Here is a 15,521-nt window from a genome sequence, read left to right on the forward strand (position 1 = left end):
AAAATGAAAGTGGTTTTTCAGCAATGCCTAAATGGGCCTTGCTGCCTTTTGTATAGTTGTTATGGGTTGACTAACGAAGGAAGCTTTGACTCTTATACCCCGAAAAACCTGTTGGTCTCTAAGGTGCTACTGGACCCGAATCTGTGTGCTGTGGTCTTGTTAAATGCTTTGCCGAAGTATCGGAAAATATAACTAAATATAACTATAGGAAGGGTCAAAGTATCTTTTGGACATGTTCCATGTGTTCCCAAGATCACTTCCACAAACTGTTCAAATTCTAATCACCACATATTACTTACTTATGTATTTAAGTCATTTACATCCCACCTTTCTCCTCAGAGGAGACCCAAAGTGGCTTACACTATTCTCCACTTTTCCATTTTACCCTCACAACAACCCAGTGAGGTAGGTTAGTTTGAGAGTGTGGCTGGCCCCAGATCACCCAGCAAGCTTCCATGACAGCATGGGGTTTTAAACCTGGGTCTCCCAGACCCTAATCTGACACTCTGATCGCTAATCTATAATAATATTTATATGACTCATTTGTTGGTACGTCAGTGAACATCAGAAGAAGTTTGCGGTTACATTGATGAGGGCTGAATGAAATGTGAACAAGACTCTTACTATGAACCGCTTTGAATAAGAGGTGGATTGGGATATTAAAATAGCCCAGGAACCAACTGGACTGGGTGGCCCTGTGTAGGAGTAACGACAACGAACACAGACTCACCAATTGCCTCCTCCTGAGTCAATGCTAATTGAGTTTGTGGCAGAGTGGAGATATGAACATGTGTCTCCATAATCCTAGTCCAGCAATAACCACTACACCGCACTGTCCCTCACACCACTTGGTTGGCTTGGCCATGTAAGTTGCTTTTAGAACTGTTCCCATTTGTTTGGGTTCAGTTTCAGTGTGGATTTTTTTCCCGTTTATCACAGATAGTCTGCAAATGTACCAGTTCTTGCTCAAATGTTTTATGTGTACCAGAGTATTATTTACTTGCTACAAGTCACTGGCTTCTCAAAGCACTCCATGCACTCCATAAACCAAAGACCATGATTTTAAACTGCTGTGGGTCAAGGCCTACTGTAAAATCAGTCTTTCGTTATCTGTTTGAGGCAAAGGGTAAAAATCCATTATAGTGACCATTTAATTTTCTGTAATCCACACAACACATGGTGTTATGTTGTGCCTTTTTCTGACCTTTCTTTCTTATACAACACCAAGAACTGGTATATGGTTTGGTTATTGCTTGCTTGCGTATTTTATTGATTAGCCTGAAAACACTCTCCCCACATTTCTGTCGTTAGTTTGCGGGGTCCATGTTTAATAGAGTGTTTTTCTCCATATCAATTTTGTGCTGTATCAATGCAATGTACCCTGTGTCAATGTCGGACTTAGAAAATATGCTCTGGTTCTTTAATAGAAAATACCCCAGGGCTGTATGTGATTCTTCATTTCTTCAGGAAGCACTTTGAACACATGCAGCTGCCTTATACTGAATCAGACCCGTGGTCCATCAATGTCAGTATTGTCTACTCAGACCGGCAGCAGCTCTCCAGGGTCTCCTGTAGAGGTCTTTCACGTCACCTACTTGCCTAGTCCCTTTAACTGGAGATGCCAGGGATTGAACCTGGGACCTTCTGCATGCCAAGCAGATGCTCTACCACTGAGCCACAGCCCTCTTTACTCATTCCCCCCCCCACTCCAATCCCTGGTTCTAGTCTTGTGCATCATGCACAGAGCAGGCTAAATCTTTTAACTCTTTGCCTCCCAGCTGGGAGGAATTCTGTTTTGACCAATCCTGGGGGCTTGTGTGCTCACGTTTTCTGCCATTCACCCTTACCCAATCAGAACAAGGTGCACATCCTTGGTCTTTATGGCTCTAGCTCTGGATATAAAAATGATCCATCCTGCCTCTTCTTGACAGGTGGGCAAATGGTTATCAACTGTTGTACCAACGTGTCGCTATAAACAGGGCAAAGAAAAATAAAAGGGCCACATCAGTAACAAGAGATAAAAATAAGGCTGAGGCCAATGCTGCAAAATATGCAACAAAAAGCAACAACACCGTTATTCAGAAGAAGCCTCTTGGGGGAAAATGCTTAGGGAAATTCTATTCTGAGTAATAAATTTGTTTTTTTCCCCCATAACAGCACTTTGCTTCCCAGATTTCTTTCCATAACAGCACTTTGCTGTTATAGAAAGAAATCTGGGAAGTTTCCCTGAACATTCAGTTCCTCAACTTTGTTAATTCTTCAGTCTCTATGAGGTTTGCTATAATTAGACCTATTTTCATTGACTAGGCCTTAAAAGAGACAGTTAACACTTATACTGGCTCTCTGGCTTTCCTCAAGTTTTCTAGAGCTGAAACTCCATGTCACATTTGCTTGTCTGGGTGCATATCAGCCACACACACCCATTGCTTTGCTGTTAGGATTATTTTGTCATATTAGTGGTTTCAGCATTGAGAGACAGAACGATGCTTCACTTGCAGAGCAGGAACCTCAGAGAAATGTGCTGGGTTTGGATCCAATCTTAGAGAACTATTTCATTGGATTCTACTTGCAGATTTCCTTTTTGGGGATAAGTAACATAGTCATTAGTAAAAATAAAATTCAGACCTATTATGAGTCCATCTGCAATATTTGCCTTCCAGATTGCAAGTTAACAGCACTAATTTTTAGCCACTGCCCCCACCCCACACACACCATTTTTTAACTGGTGCTTACTTTCCAATGACTGTTGCTGATTGAGGCCAACTAGGTTATCTATTTTCGTCTTTCCCCCCTTCATCCGTAAAGATGTCTGTGAAATTAGTTTGTGCGTCCATGTACATTTTACTTTACAAGTGAGGGCCAAACTGTCATTGTTATTGTTCAGTTGCCCATATCAAAGCATACTCTGGCAAACTCCCCTTTCTGCCTATCAGATCTAGACAATTACATGTTACATATAATGTCTAATTTGGTCCCTAGTTTGGATAGACCCACATTTTCACCTAATTTTTTTGCAGTTGTCATCTACCCTTAGTTTTTCAGCTGAACTGGGAAATTCTTCAAGCCAAGCAAAACATTACTTGCCTGACTCCATATCCCCATTCAACATACATGCTTATCTACAGTAGCTTTTCTTGAGAGGCTTACCTTCCTGTTGTGGCAAACAGCTGTATTGAAAGCTTTTGGTTACATGGTAATTTTCACTAATTCTCAAAAGGGCTTTGGATGTCATTCCATTATTTTAATTTGGAAATTTGCATCAAACTGCCCATCAAGAAGCTGGTCTTTTGCCAGGATCTCCTGTCTGGCTGTTAGAACTCTAGTCCCATAAGGTATCAGAGGGCCTCTTCTGGATTCCTTCTGTGACTCATGAACGAGTCCTGGCTACCTCTGATAGATGCAGTGTTCCAAACAACACATTTCTCAAATCTGAATGCTGCTTGTCTGGAGGCAAATTCTACATGGCCATTACGGCAGGCTCATGGGTTGACGAGAAGGAATTGTTTCTGTCTGTCATCCTAGCTAGGGCTGTTGAATTAAAATTTGGTATAGTTCGGATTCGGCTGAATTTGGCCCGTTTAGATTCGGCATATGCCGAAGTCCGAACTCCCCCACTTCGGGTCCGTGAAATTCGGCGGGAATTCAAAGTTCGGGAAAAAAATTCGGCCGAATAAAGCCATTAAAAACATAACCGTGCCTTTCCGCTGCTCTGGGGGGGCATTTTTGGGGTTAGAGGTCCCAAACTTTCAGCGGAGCTTCAAAGGACCCTTCTTGCCAGACCCCCCAAGTTTTGTAAAGATTGGGTCGGGGGGGGGGCTGAGACATGGGCCCCGAAAGGGGTCCCCCCCACCCTTAATGTGCATCTCTGAGCAGATCTTGCCGCCCACGCACAAAGCTCCCAGCCCCAACAAACAGCTGAGAAGTTTGCAAAGCAACCCAGCTGCAAAGCAACACAAACTAGTAAAGCAACACCTTTGCAACTGTGCAAAGCATGGAAAGAGACAGAGGCAGCTAGCTATGCATAAGGAGCAGGAGGGGGTGGAATTTCCCCTTTTGCATCAGACTCGGGACCAGGAAAATGCATTCTTTAAGTCACCATTTGAAAATCAGTTTTGAGCAAGGATCAAAATAGACCTAACCAATCTTGTGAATGAGGGAAAACCTGAGGATACACAACTGAAGACCCCCCCTCAAACCAGGGAGAGAGAGACTCGAGGGGGCACACACACACCCAGGCAGAACGGGCGAAAGCCCCCTTTGGCTTCCCCCACCCACCCACAGAAACTGCTCCCTCCCCACACACACACAGACTCTGCTTTCCCCACACACACACACACAGGAGAAAAAGTATAGATTAAAGCCCCCAAAGGGGTCTTACTGTGGCTGTCTTCTGTTCCATTAGGAGGGGCTGGAAGGAGGACTGGGTAATCCAAGACGATTCCATTTAAGCACGGGACGTTTTGCTCTGGAGATGCATACAGGGGGATCCATTCATCCCAATAGGGGAAAGGGGAAAGCCCATATCTCGGGGGCTCCTTACCCAATGTTTACAAAACTTGGGGGGGTCTCTTAAGAAGCCTTGTTGGAAGCTCCACTGAAAGTTTGGGGACTGTACCCCCCAAAATGCGCCCCCTGCAGCCACAGAAAGAGAAAAGGGGGGAGCCGATATTTCTGCCCCCACTGAACCCATCTTTACAAAACTTGGGGGGTCTCTTAAGGCTTGTCTGAAGATATCTTGAAAGTTTGGGTGTTGCACCCCCCAAAAAGCGCCCCCTGCAGCCACGGAAATGGAAAAGGGGGGAGGAAAAAGGGGTGGAGCCCATATCTTGGGACCCCCTGACCCAATATTTACAAAACTTGGGGGGTCTCTTAAGAAGGCTCGTCTAAAGCTCCGCTGAAAGTTTGGGGTCTGTACCCCCAAAAATGCGCCCCCTGCAGCCACGGAAAGAGAAAATGGGGGAGCCCATATCTCGGGACCCCCTGACCCAATGTTTACAAAACTTGGGGGGTCTCTTAAGAAGGCTTGTCTAAAGCTCCGCTGAAGGTTTGGGGTCTGTATCCCCCAAAATGCGCCTCCTGCAGCCTCAGAAAAGAGCGAATGTGCACAAGCACCCCCACACACACACGAGGATTTCTCTCACTCTCTCTCTCTCCCCGCCCGGGCTGCACATCAGCTGATTACTCCAGTACTCAATCCTGACTGATTGGCCAGAAGAAGACCCATCTTGGCCACTGATTGACCGGGGGAGGAGAATGCTTCTTACTGACGGTTATGCTGCTTACTGACGGCCCGAATTTGCCAGATTTATTTGTGAACTCCCGAACTCACTGAATTCGGCCCCCCCTTTTCCTGCCATTTTTGAGTTTGGTTTGTCCCCAACTAAAAACCGCCGAATCAGGGGAAATTCAGCTGTATTTCAGTTCTGGCCGAACCGAATCGACAGCCCTAATCCTAGCCATTTATTAGGGAGATTTTCCCAAACTGGGAAAAATAGACTTCCTGGTCTACATTGCCTTCCTAAAACAAGAGGGTGACACCTCTAGGGCCTAAAACCTGGCCTTCCTAAATCATGTTTCTGGGCTTCAGCTGTTCCTCTTCAGAGCTGCATTTGGTGTGTGCTGCTTCTCTTCTGCACTTGCAGTTTCTTTTTACCTCAGAAGATTCCTTACTTACCCATATCTAATACTGGTCATGAATAAGAATATGCTCTTTAGCAGTGTTTCCAATGTTCATGACTTCTGTAAATTTCAGTAACTTGTAACTGCAGTTCAAGATGGTTGCTTTCAGCAATATTTTTTGTAATAGTTCCTGTTTCCAGCACTTAACTGAAGTCTCACAACCGATGATGGAGAACTAGAGAACAACTGTCTTGTGTGAGTATAAAGGAGCCATAGACTGCAGATTCAAGGCTGAAACAAGTTTTCACTCCTCCTTTGGGCAGGAGACAATATGTCCTTGTAGATACGGCTAACAGTGAAGTGCTGGAAACCTCTCTTAAGCCACATTGCCTCCCACCCCATCTGTACACAATGCAAGATAAGTGGAATTGCCCTGACATACCAAGATGATTAGACACACAGGAACCAACTTCTGCAAGATAACACTATTGATAGGAAGCAGCTGGTGAGAATAAGGTGCTTGCCTACTGAGGCAACATAGTATGATATGAGGGAGGGACAAGAGGTGAAGAACAGCCTTAGAATGGAAACCTGGGCCAGCATGACATCACCGGCCTCATAATACCAGGGAAAAGAGAGAGCAAATACCAATGGCGCTCTCATACTTGAGTAGTCAACTTGCACAACACTCAGGCACGGCCAAACTGAATCTTTGGTGAGGGTGTGTGCATGTTTGTCTAGCCTAAAATGCATAAGTTCTTTCTTATTTCATTTTAAAGGATCCTTGCCTGGGGCTGTCTGTCTGTTCACTTCTGGGTTCAAACCCACAGGCTAATAATTCTCCGTAGGGTATGATCAACTCTGGAGTAGATGGCAAAGGGCCACAGGTACTAGAACAATCTCTACAAAGATTGAGACATAGCCCATCTATCAAAATCAGGAGGAAGTATATTAGTTAATTACAAATCACAAATGGTATTACCCAATTCCATTGATAGGCAGACCAGATGTCCACATATTTATAAGAAGCAGAAAGGTCTGGAGCATTAGAGCTCCTATCAGAATGTCTGGTTGTATTTGAGGAGTGTAGAGAATGTCTGTGTATCACAATTTTGCATCCAGTCTTCTGGATACAATTCAAAGAATGACTAAATTCAGAGTCATTTACACTATTGTGACTTTTGACCTGGTATATGCTTGCTGTGATTCAATCTTTTACTACTATAGTCAGATACTTCCATTTATTATTATTTATTATTACTGTTTTTTACAAAATTTGTTTGCTGCCTTTCTGCTCAGTCAGGACAACCAACATTATAAAACATTATAAAACATATCATAGAAACATATCATAAAAATCATAAGAACAGTTTAAACCAAAACTAAAATACATGTTCAAAGCACCTAAACAGTAAATAAAACATTTTAGAGGTTGTTAGTACTCCCCTGAACATGCGATAGGTGAACCATTTTGGTTTGAACCAATCTTGTTACATGCTGATACTGCTAAACAAGCATAAAATGAGTCCTGCAGACACATGTCCCCACCATGGGGAAGTGGAATTTATTCAGCTGCCCCAAATCACAAGCTGCTAGACCTCAATGAGGATTTATTCTGTCCTGTTTTGTTCCAACCCATCACATCTAGGACTCCGTCTTGCTGCCAGGTCACTTTTGTGTGAAAACCTGGACACCAGACCCACTATTTCTGTATTATAAGAGACCCCTCTCCAAATTAAGAATCACCCTTCTACTCCAAATCACTACAGAGGCGGGGACAACTTTGGACATTTCACTTAGCAGGGTTATTCAAGGCACTTTATGATTCCATTTTAATATGAATAACAGCAACAATCAACAACTTCCAAAACATCATAATAATCACTTTTATCATTTTGGCATCAAGTGGCATAAGAAAGCGAAATACCAACTGTAGGGATTGACAGATTTAAATGAAAAATTAAGGTGGGACCATAAAGTGTTTACTGTTTGCAAGGGAAGCGAGGTATAGTGGTTAAGAGCGGTGGTTTGGAGCAGTGGACTCTAATCTGGAGAACCGAGTTTGATTCCCTACTCCTCTACAAGTTAGGTTGTCGCATGTAGGGGCAGATGCCGCCATAACACCAATTTTGGGGACATACAATTGAGAAACAGTTGACTAACAACACCTGAAAATGAAATGAGTTATAAATGCTATCTTCTGTCTGTCTTCCAGAGACTTTCCTCTGGAAGAAGAAGGCAGAGTACTCTTAAATAAGTTTCCAGATTTTTGTTCAACCAAAGTTCATGTTTTCCCCTCTGTTTACCATTCTGTTTACAAGAGATCCCCACCACATTCTCCAAACATGTGTCCCCACAATAAACTACAGTGATTCCACTATGGAGTCTCAGAGACTCCTCTGCTGTTATCTAGTGCAGAATTACCAGAATCTTAGAAAAATCGAGCCGTCTCCGGTGCAGCTTCTGGATGTATCCGATCAGAGCCTTCTGCGTTCTTTTCCCTCTGTTAACATATGAATTTCTATCCTGTTATCTGTGTACACTGGAATTCGGAAGGAATGCAGGGGGGAAAGCTATTTCTTCAACCATTTGACTACCTGGAAAGGTTACTTTACATTAGCACGTGGGAGTTCATAGGATGCAAACAAAACATTCACCTTGCGAAGTGGAAATCTTTTTCACAGATACCGAAGGTGAAGTGTCATTTCCCTACACAGGCATCTTCACTAACTTCTTGACACTAGCAAGCAGAGCATCCAATATAATCCCTTGAAAGGATCATGAATTGACCAGGAATCTGAAATGCAAGAGATGAGAGTTTGTACTGTTGAGTACAATCGTGTTCATATCCTGATCAAATGTGATAGTTTCTAACCGGGAAATATTTGGCAACCATTTTCAACAGTAGGATGGATGCTAAGAGCCTGCTGATCATGCTTTTGGTGAGATTTTAATCTCTCTTGGTCATATTTTTCTTGTTTCTGCTTCTTAGCTAATGGCAAGTCAAGAGTAGAACAAAATGGATTCTGAATCCTATTGTGCTGACTGTGGCAAATGTCCAGTTAACAGTGTATATTTTTCCATTGCCGAGATATGGAGACAAGCCACAGTTTGGGGATAGTCCTTTCCCAGTGGCTTTCTAGTTACAACAGACCTTTGTGTCGCTTTTCCAACTGGAGTCAGACTGAAGACTTTCTAAAGCAGGAAGCTTTGAACCATGTTGTATGTAGGAGGGTTGGCGGGAAGCCAGGAAGAGCACACACGTATAACAGCAAGCTGCATTTGTCCGTGTCACAGACAAATAGAGGTTTATCACATCATCCGAATGTAGCCTGCAGTTGTGATTGGCTGATGAAGGAATTATTTCTCTTGAAGCAAGAGCCCAAGCTTGTGATATCTTTGGAAGCAAGCTCTGGACGAAGTGAATTTTTCTTTGCAGTCAGTCTCTTTTGTTCTAACTTTCTCTCTTGATAGAGCCACAATTCTCAGATTTCCTCACTTGGGAAGCAAGGGAAAGTGTAGCACAGACACTGGGAGACATTTTATACAGATATACCTCACAGTCTCTTGTACAGCATTATCAGAGCAGCTGTTTGAAGAAGGCCTATAATAATAGGGGGGCACCTAAACAGTGTTTAGGTATCCCACTTTGCCATGAGACTTCTGGATTCTGCTAGTCTACTTTCCAGTCAGAAGTATGTCAGAAGATTCTGACAGTCTGTTTGTATATATGAAGATATTTTGGCATGTACTGTATGAATGAATGTGAGGGAGACAAGCAGAGTGGCTTCACTTCATTTTCAGCTGTTGCTGACATACTGAAATCCCATTTCCAAATTCTTCATACTCTGAAAACTCTTTGAGAGGTGTGTCTGTGTTATGGAAAACCCAGTATAGATGGCGACCATATTTTAACAGTAAAAAGGGCTTTCAAGGCAGCGTGCAGCAAGTAGAGCTTTCCACAGCAACACGAGACTGAAGTTGTGGGACACCTCTGAAATGACTGTCTTCCTCAGATCTCTTAAAAGGATAGAAGCCTTTTGGCATCCGAAAACCATAAGTGCAGTCAAACCAAAATTTTAGACAAGGGTACCACACTTACTTTTTAAGAGCCTCGTGGCGCAGAATGTTAAGCTGCAGTACTGCACAGTACTGCAGTCAAAAGCTTTGCTCACGACCTGAGTTCGATCCTGACAGAAGTCGGTTTCAGGTAGCCGGCTCAAGGTTGACTCAGCCTTCCATCCTTCCGAGGTTGGTGAAATGAGTACCCAGCTTGCTGGTGGTAAAGGGAAGATGACTAGGGAAGGCACTGGCAAACCACCCTGCAAAACAAAAGTCTGCCTTGGAAACGTCGAGATGTGACGTTATCCCATAAGGCAGGAATGACCTGGTGCTTGCACAGGGGACCTTTACCTTACCTACCACACTTATTTATTTATTTAGGTGTATGGCTCTTTTTTTCTTTTTAACAACTGCTGAAGTGAAAGCTTCCTGGTTGGCATAACTTTTTTTTAACGAGGGGAGATGGAAAAGAACAAAAGCAAACAGAGGGTCTTTCAAACTGATTTTAGTTCTCCTTACCAGTTGGCTAAACCAGGTGATAAACCCAGTTCCTTAAAGCTGACAGCCATAATAATCAAGCACCTTCTTTGTTCATTATGCTCTCTTTAACCCCAGTAGTCTCATTCAGCCTTGAATTTAGTAATCGCTCAGTGTGACGGCCTCCTAATGAAGAAATAAAACATAGAATCTGAGACCCCACTCTTCTAGCAAAAACACACACTCTGCTCCATTGGCTTGTAAAATCAGGTTTCTGTTCACTATTAAGCCAGGTGAAAAAGTAGCATTGGCTAATTTAGGGGAAAACACCTGGAGTGGACTGAAAATTGTTCTCTTTCTAGTTTTGTGGGAAGGAAGGTGTTTTTGTTGCTAATTATTTGTTGCTAATTATTGACATTGGCAGATCTCTTTCTGTACATCATTGTTCCTCAGTAGTGATTCATTTAACAGCATTAATAGTTACCCTCCTTGGTTTTGCATCTTCACTGTAAGCCAGGGAGCTAGACTACAGCACTGCTCTATTTCATCGCTGAAAGAAAGAGAACTAGAAAGTCCCCCCCTCCCCTTATACAATCCCCATGACAAATTATGAAAATTGCACATTTAATTTTTATGCACTGGTTAGAAAATACACTGCATACCGCCTATAAATTACCAACATGACCAGAATCAAAAACTTGGCTCAAGACTACATTTTAAAAAACAACGCTAAACCTTATGAGACCAGTTTGATTGCTAGCGTTGTTTTATTTAAGTCTGTTGCTCCAATTTTATGTTTAAGGCTCATATATATGGAACCCTGTGTGGCAGACAGAGTATGGCCCTTCAGGTGCCTCCGTGTATGATCAGCAAAAGGGAATATTAAGGTTGAAAGGTTTATGAGGTATGCTGGGGGCCTGAAAACAGGGGAAAAGTTGTACCCCTGCCAGACACTGAAAAGCCAGGATGCCCTACTCTGGATGGGGGAGGATAATTAGGGGTGCACAATTCCAGGGTCTTAAATTGCCCTGAAGGCAATTTAAGGTGTTGCTGAAAGATCATCTCTTTTCCAAGTAAGCATATTTGTGTGTGTTCTTCTTAACGTTGGGTGGGGCATAAAGAAAATTGGTGCCTAGGGGCCTGTCATGTCTTTTGGCAGTCCAGCTCATAGCCCTGGAGTAGGGTTGCCAGGTCCCTCTTCGCCACCGGCAGGAGATTTTGGGGGCAGAGCCTGAGGAGGGCGGGGCTTGAGGAGGGGAGGGACTTCAATGCCATAGAGTTCAATTGCCAAAGCGGCCATTTTTCTCCAGGTGATCTGATCTCTATCGGCTGGAGATCAGTTGGCAACCCTACCCTGGAGACTTCTCTGAGTGTGCAGCGGATTTTGTAGGTTGGGGCTAGAGAGGCTCTGGTTTTTTTATGAATGCTGCATAGTGATGAGAAAGGCTGGCAGGTAGTAGCCTCAGCTAGTGGTCCTGTGTCATTCCCGTGGACGTTATTATTCATTGTCTAGTAAGTAAATAGGGCTTCCCTGACCACCTCTTGGGAAACAATTGCTAATGAGGGCCCGCCTGAACGGTTTGTTGGCAGCTGCATGCCTATTCTTCTGGGTGTTTGCTTTAGATACTTTAGCAGAGAAAATAGCTGAAGTGATATCACTAAAGAGAAAAATGTAGGTGTCATACAGAGTTGTCATTCTGGATATGCCTATTGGCTGGCTTGCTGACCGGGTCTTGAATGAAGAATGAGATAAAAATTTAATACATAAATTATTGCATCGAAGAGCAGTTTGTAGAAACGTCAAACCTTTGTTCTCCCTTCCTCTTCCCGCCAAACAATATGCCTTTTAGAAGTCTTAATTTTGGAGGGAATTGTTCCTTAGAAAGAACATTTTATGTGTTTCACTTTGGTAATGACACTGAATAATTTGCTCTCTTGAGGAATTCAGACAAAGAGCAATTGATTGATATTATGTATTTAGTGATACTAAAACAGCTGCCTTCAAGATTTTTTTCTTTTACAGATGAAAAATTTAAACTAACAAGGCCAGATTCTTTTTGTAAAGTGGTCCTCTTTTAGAAACTTCAATTTCCACTTCAGATTATCATGAAATCAAAAAGGGCCTCGTTTTAAATCTCAAGCATCCTATAGATTGTCTTTGCATTCACCTCTTATAATTGAATGTAGTCCACTGCTGTATTTTGTCCTGAAAGTATATTGTTTTTAGATTACCATTTCAGCCCTATTACTCAGAACCCCTGCTTCTAATGCTTTCTGACAGTTATCAACATAATGAAGCATAATGAAATGATGAGCAATCTTACGGTGGAATCTCAGACAGCGCTGTGTCACTGTTGTAAAAATGCAAATCGAAATAGCGTTGTCCTTATCTTGTTTCCAAGGACATGGGCTAGATAAAGGTCTGAGTGTTTTAATCTTACAGTTGTGTTTCAGAATTCAGGTTGTCGTCCACTTGAAACCTCCCCAAGATGTATTGAGAGCTGTATTTTCCTTGAACTGTGGTTTCAGCTGTATTCTGAGCCCTCATGAAGTCTCTCAGTACATGTAAATGACTGTTTATACAAAAAAAAAAAATCACACAGACAAGTTTGTGGGTGAGGATCCCATGGCTGTTTGCATTTTTGCGTACAGGAACTTGCATGGATTTTGTTTTTGTCTTTAAATAGTGTCTCAATTCTATATCTAGAAAGACTCTATCGCCTGATATAATCTCAAGGTCACTGGATGATGCACACAAAAACAACAACAGAAGAGCATATGGCTATGATAGGAAATGGAGTATAATTTTTTCACATTATTTTCCTGAGAATTTTTCAGTTCGTACTAATTTTTTTTTTAAAAGCTAATCCTTTCTGAGGCTGAAATTTTACCAGATGTTAGGAGACAGAGCAATTTAGATGCAATAGTATCGAACAGGACTGGCCCAAGGTTTTCTGGTGCCCTTGGCGAACTGTGACTTTGGTGCCCCCCCCCTCCCCATCCAATAGAGAGAACAAAATGAGAAGCCTAGAAAGAACATTTTACTTCCTGGGCATTCCGAATGAACAATTAAAAATAAAACAGATAAGCTCTTCATAAGCTCCATGTTCCATCATGGCAGCTCCAAAAGGCTAGAGTCAACAGATGTGGAGATTCGAGAAGCCAGTTAATGTTGTTTCAAGTCACCACTCGGCTCACCTGTCTATGGGGTTATGGGACTTTTGCAACAACACACACACCCCAGCAGCATTAGAGAAGGTGTCAGGAACAGGGCAGATATGGGGGGGAGGGTGGCGAGGATTGCAGAAGGGAAGGAGGAAAAGGGAAAGAATGGTGGGTGGTGACACTTTCCCTTCAGTCTCCAGGAGAAAAGAGGCTCTCCTCACCTTTGTAGTGCCCCTCAAAATCTGTAACCCCAAGTAATCACCTACACTTGCCTAGTGGTTGGGCTGGCCTTGCTGTTGAATTCAAGTCTATAGAGGATCTGGTGTTTTCACCAAGTACTTTCTGATACAAATTTTGCATCACCTTTGTGTGAGATTGCTACCATCTTTTTTTTTTTTTTTTACTTCTGCTGGTTTGTCTTTAATATCAGCTCAGTATACAGAAATTATTTGGTGAAACTGCTTCCATGTTGGGAAAAGCTACACCGACTAAATTTTAGCTTGTTTAGCTGATGCTAATTTCTGCTGTTAAAGGAATATCACCAGGAAAATGCTGACAGCTCTGTAGGTAATCTTTTCATAATACCCACTTGAAGTTTCGTAAAATCAGCAATCCCAGGAGAAAAGATTGTGACAATGAGATATGGAATGAAAATAGATTTCTTCAGAGACACAAGATACATCTATATGGTCACTTATGCATGGTAAGTTTAGCCTCCTTCGTTCCCTGTTTCAGCCAGGATCAAGTTTTTGAAAATGCACGTTTCCTCATTCCTTTTCGGCTCAACCCCGTTTCAACCTTAAACGAACTCGGCTTTTCCCATTCCTCTTCTTGCCGGAGTCAAACGGTCTTTCCTAGCTGAAACCAGATCCAAAGAGCGTGCATACACTTGCCTGGCATTGAGCTTTCCCCGCCCCCTTTCCAAAACTTTCTTCTGTTCTGTTTGCTGATAGCCATACAGGGGAAGCAGCAAAGATTGCCATCTCTCACAGCCAATCACGAAGAGGCAGGGATTCAATTGCTTCCTGCTTCCTGGGAGCTCTTTCTGAGAGAAAGAAAGTTTTTTTAAAAAATAAGGCTTGGATTTCGCCCCCCCCTTCTTTCAGATGGCTCCACTTTTTGTTTTTTGTTCTTAAAATGCTTTTTTATGCGGCAGTTGGGTCTGGGGGGGGGAAGGAGGAAATGGTCTCTCACGAGGTGAGCCAATCACAGACCAGCAATTAAAGAGGTGGGACTTCATTTGAACTTGGGAGGCTGCTTTCCTGTATTCGTGCCCCCGATTTGCACAAGGTTTATTCCCTGATCATTCAAGCCCATGCATACAGTTTTCCCCAACCCAGGTTGATTTGATCCTGGCTGAAACGGGGAATAAAGAAGGGTAAAGTGAGCATGCATAATCGGCCTATATCTAATTCTCAATTGTGCCCTCTGCCTGCACATGCTTAAATCCACAGATAGATGCACACTTCCCCCCCCCCCCAAACAGGTTTTTCTACAGACTTGGGAGACTCCCTGGATCTGCAGAAAAATCTGATTTTTTTAAAAATGGGGGGTTAAATCCCCCCCAAATTCCCCCCACTTATCCAATGGTGGTGGCGATGGCAGCATCACAGTAAACCTGGTGAGAAAGTGGGGCGGGGAGGAACGAGGCCTTGCCACTGCTCTCAGCAAGCTGGCCAGAGCTGGGCTGGGGGTGGGGGAGAGAAGATGAGGCCGCGTCGCATTTTCCAGCAAGCCAGTGATAGTGGAGCTGTGGCGGTGGGGGGAGGGGAGAAAGGGAATGCTTGGGGGCAGAAAGAGAGAGAGCTGGGGTACATGGGCAGAAAGAGAATTGAGGTGGTGGGGCAGAAAGAGAGTTGAGGTAGAGGGCAGAAAGATCAAGAGAGACCTGGGGTGGCAGAGAAGTAGTGGGAGAGGAGAGGAAATGAGCGTGGGGGTAATGTCCCTTCCCCACAAGTTTCTTGCGGATCCCCACTTGTAATATATATAATATACAGATATACAAAAACACACAATATACACAGATGGATTATGTGATTCCAAAAAGTTATTTAGTGCAAAGACTCACTCATTGTGCCAAGCTATCCATACCTTTAATAGCCTTCACAAAAAAACGCAATCCCTACCAGCACAACCCTTTCCAACAAACACTCCTCTTTTTGTGGGCTGCTGTTGCTGCAATCAGTGTTCTCACTGAT

General features: G+C 43.2%; 1 protein-coding gene across 1 annotated transcript in view; it reads left to right on the plus strand.

The window, feature by feature from the left end:
* The window catches only part of EPHA4 (EPH receptor A4), a 172,293-nt gene that overhangs the window by 72,753 nt on the left and 84,019 nt on the right, over positions 1 to 15,521 (plus strand). The gene's annotated exons all lie outside the window — the stretch shown is intronic.

The sequence above is a fragment of the Euleptes europaea genome, chromosome 5 (assembly GCF_029931775.1).
Source record: "Euleptes europaea isolate rEulEur1 chromosome 5, rEulEur1.hap1, whole genome shotgun sequence".
Taxonomy (NCBI): Eukaryota; Metazoa; Chordata; class Lepidosauria; order Squamata; family Sphaerodactylidae; genus Euleptes; species Euleptes europaea.